We start from the raw sequence: 4447 nt of genomic DNA, 5'->3' as shown, positions 1-4447 counted from the left end.
AACCTCTGAGCATCCTTGGGTGTTCTCAAAAACAAAACCAGACAAAACAAAGAAACAAAAAAAAAGAAAGAAAGAAAAGGGCTACAAAGGTCGTAGGGGGGTTAAGGCGCTTAACAGCCTTGCATATGGTGGACCCTGGTTTGATGCCCACACTTCAGTACGGTGCCCCAAGTCCTGGTATGAATGATCCCTGAGCACAGAGCCAGGAGTCAGCCCTGGGCACTGTTGGGTGTGGCTGCAAAACAAAAAAATCAAGATAAAATGAAAACCAAAAAATCCAACTAGAATTGTAGATGATTTGAGATGTCTCAGGTTAACAAACACAATTTTTAAAATTATTATTCAGTAGTTATTATATTAATAGTGTCCATGGTTGTGCCTATGTAAAAATACAGAAAAACAATGAGAACAAACTTTCCTCAGTCTTATAACCTAGAAATAACCTTGGGGGGCTGGAGCGATAGCACAGCGGGTAGGGCGTTCGCCTTGCACTCAGCCGACCCGGGTTCAATTCCCAGCATCCCATATGGTCCCCTGAGCACCACCAGGGGTAATTCCTGAGTGCAGAGCCAGGAGTAACCCTGAGCATTGCCGGGTGTGACCCCAAAAAAAACAACAACAACAAAAAGAAATAACCTTGGTTTACATCTTGAAACTCCTAAGTTCCTTTTGGGGGGTGGAGGTGAAGAGGCAGCAGTTCTGTGGGGGGGTGGGGTGGTCACTCTCAGCAAGGTCCTAGGGGTCCATGTGTGTCAGGTGCTGGACCTGGGCCTCCCAGGTACTTAGCATGCACGGTCCTGCCCTGTGGCCTATCTCCGTGACCCTGAACTCCTAAATTGTTTACAATAGTCATTATAATAATTATTGGTGCCAAAGGGTAAGGCGCTTGCCTTGCACACAGCTGACCTTGGTTCAATCCCAGGCATCCCATATGGTCTCCTGAGCTCACTGGGAGCGATCTCTGAGCACAGAAACAAGTAAATCCTGAGCAGAGTTGGGTGTGTCTCCCAAACAGAAACAAAAGAAAAAATTATTATGATCCTGAGGCTCAAACTTAGGCCTTCCACAGGCAAGGCGAATGAATGGTCCGCCACTGACCACATCCCTGGCCTGCCTACTTCTCTCTCTCTCTCTCAGTGTCACATGCAGCGATGCTCAGGGGTTACTCCTGGCTCTGAACTCAGGAATTACTCCTGTCAGTGCTTGAGGGGGACCATAGGGGATACCGGAGTTTGAAGCTGGCTGGCCACGTGCAAGGCAAATATGTCCTACCCACTGTACTATCGTTCCAGTCCCTAAATTATTATTATTTATTTTTATTTTTCAATTAATTAATTAATTAACTAGCTTTTTGGGTCACACCTGGTGATGCTCAGTGGTTAAGTCCTGGCTCAGCACTCAGGAATTACTCCTGGTGGGGCTTGGGGGACCATATGGGATGCCGGGGATCAAACCCAGGTCAGCCGCGTGCAAGGCAAATGCCCTACCCACTGTGCTATCACTCTGGCTCCAATTATAGTATTTTTTTTAAATGTTTCTAATGAGGGCCAGAAGGTCTGGTTTGTGATTGAAAGCTTGCCACAAACGTGTGTGTGTGTGTGTGTGTGACAGAGAAGAGAGCACTGTGGCAATGACAGCTGGGCAGACAGCAGGGCACTGTGGGACCAGAGCCTGGCTTCCGGTTATCAGTGCCCGTGACTTTCCCTCCTCTGACAACCTCTACTTTCCCTTTTCTCTCGAAACCTCAAGCTCCACAGAGGTGTGACTTAGTTACCCACACACAGCTCAACATCCCCTCCCTCTCCCCCCACACACTCTTTCTCTCTTTCTCTCTCTGTCATTCAGGTCCATTCATTGGGAAGGCAAGGACACACGAGTCCAGCCCTTCCCACCTGTCAGAGGGTCTCGTCCCCCACCCAACAGCCTGGCTTTGGGGGAACTTCCTGCCCTGCAGGATGCATCCCCTTGGAAGAGGATCAGAGCCTTCGTTTGTTTGGGGTCCACACCTGGCAGTGCTCAGGGCATACTCCTGGCTCTGCACTCAGAGATCACTCCTAGTGGGCTCCGGGTCTATAGGGGGTGCCAGGGAATCGAACCTGAGTCGGCTGTGTGCAAGGCAAGCAACCCTTGAGCACCACTGAGTGTGACCCCAAAACAAACAGGGGCTGGAGTGGATAGCACAGCGGGGAGGGCGTTTGCCTTGCTCGTGGCCGACCCGGGTTCGATTCCCAGCATCCCATATGGTCCCCTGAGCACTGCCAGGGGTAATTCCTGAGTACAGAGCCAGAAGTAACCCCTATCGGGTGTGACCCCAAAAGCAAAAAAACAAAAACAAAAACAAAAAACACAGAAAAGAGTAGGAAAGGAGGAGAGGGAAGGAAAGAGGAGGATAGGGGAGAAGAAAGGAGGGGAGGGAGGGGAAGGAGGGGAGGAGAGGGGTAGGAAGGGGAGAGAGAAAGTGTGGGGAGTGGGGAAGGAAAAGCATTGGGGAAGGTAGGAGAGGAAGAAGAGAGAGATAAAGGAGTAAAGAGAAAAGGAGAGGGGAAGGGAGAGGAGATGATGCCAAAGGCCAGAACTATCTCTCTGCCCGGTGACTCTTCAGGGGGTGTGAAGGAAGTTTGCAAAAGCAAGAGCCACAGAATCAAGGACTCTGTCAGGGGCACACGGAACGCCTAGATCCACTCTTTGGGCCAACAGGTGTGCCAAAGGGCTCGGAACACCGTCAGCGCTTTGAATCACCCAGGCCCCGAGTTGACACGCAGCTGTGGGCGTCTCGGATCATTCCATTCCATGAGAAATCCTTGCGTATTTGCCCAAGCTATAAATAGTGGGTGACAGGTGCTGCCCGCACCCGCTGGCCGTGCTCCAGTACTTACTCCTCTCCTGGCATCACCTTTCTCAAGCCCGGGGGGTTTCGAAATGTCGCTCCTGCGAGGTCTGTCTCACCCCCGTCAGAGACTGCTGGGTCAGTCACAATCCCGTTCGCAAAACTGCTGCGTGTCTGGGCGCCGTGCTCAGTCCACTGGAAGGAAGAGTTGTTTTTTTCTAGGGGAACAGCATGAAGGACTGGGCTGCATCAACCCAGGTACCCCATGGCCTTCCCCCCATCACTGCCGGGGGTAGCCCGGGAGGCCCCCAGTACCATCTGGGAGACCTGGGCAGGCTCATCAAGCACGCTCAGCTCGGCTGACTGTCCCCTGGAGTGACCCCTGCCCCCCTGAGTATTTGTTTCTTTTTGTTTGTCTTTGTGTCACAGCCCGAAGTGACACAAGAAGTGCTTGCTTCTTTCTGGCTCTGTGCTCAGGGATCAGTCCCAGGGGGCTCAGGGACCCGTATGGAGTGCCAGGGATCGGGCTAGGGTCAGCCTCCAGCGAGGCAAGTGCCCTGTCTGCTGTCATGTCACTCTTGGCCCACCCGCTGAGTATTTCTTTTTCTTTTTTTTTTTTATTTTGCTTTTTGGGTCACACCTGGCGATGCACAGGGGTTACTCCTGGCTTTGCACTCAGGAATTACCCCTGGTGGTGCTCAGGGGACCATATGGGATGCTGGGATTTGAACCCAGGTCGGCTGCATGCAAGGCAAACGCCCTACCCGCTGTGCTGTCACTCCAGCCCCACGCTGAGTATTTCTTGGAAGGCTGCTCCCCTACGGAGGACATTGCTAACCTCTTCTTCTGGGGGAAACTGAGTCTCTGCCACCTTGGTGTACGTTAGAAAGCCCGGCCAGTTCTTGCTGAAACCCAGCACAGGGAGCAGAATCCGTGGGTGAGCCAGGAATTGGGTCTGCGGCCCTGAAGGTCTGTCGTTGACGGGGTGCACTGGGCACATGCTTCCCTTGCTGCCTCACCCGCGCTGAGGTGTCAGACTGTCAGAGAGTGATTTGGGCCTCTGGGATGGGGAGTGGAGGGTGGGAAACAAACCAAAAAAAAAAAAAATCCCCCTCCCACCCCTGTGCATCTTATTGTTTCATTGACTTATTCTGCATGGGGAAGGGGTGAGTCTGGCCACACCCAATTTGTTGCCCTTGGGGGCTGCTCACGGGGCCATGGGGTACAGGGGATTGATGGAAGGCCTCCTATGGGCAGAGCCTGAGCTCTGCCCCTTGAACCACCTCTTTGGCCCTTGATTCGCCTCTTTGGCTGGTGAGGCCGGCCAGGTTTTGTTTATTCCAGGTCACTTGCTTCCTTTACCATGTCCGCTCACACCTGCCCGGTTCTGAGTAGTTACTGGCCCTTTAGGAGCATCTAGTGAGGGCCGGAGAGATAGTTCAGTGGGTAGGGCACTTGCCTTGCATGTGACTAAGCCAGTTGGATTCCTGGTACCACTATGGTCCCCTGGGTCCTGCCAGGAGTGATCCCAGAGCACGAAGTCAGTAATCCCCAAGCACAGCTAAGGGTGAGCCCCCCCCCCCACCGCAAAACCAAAAACCAAACAAAATATTGGGCCAG

Source organism: Sorex araneus, chromosome 2 (genome assembly GCF_027595985.1).
Source record: "Sorex araneus isolate mSorAra2 chromosome 2, mSorAra2.pri, whole genome shotgun sequence".
Taxonomy (NCBI): domain Eukaryota; kingdom Metazoa; phylum Chordata; class Mammalia; order Eulipotyphla; family Soricidae; genus Sorex; species Sorex araneus.
This window is presented reverse-complemented; position numbering follows the sequence as displayed.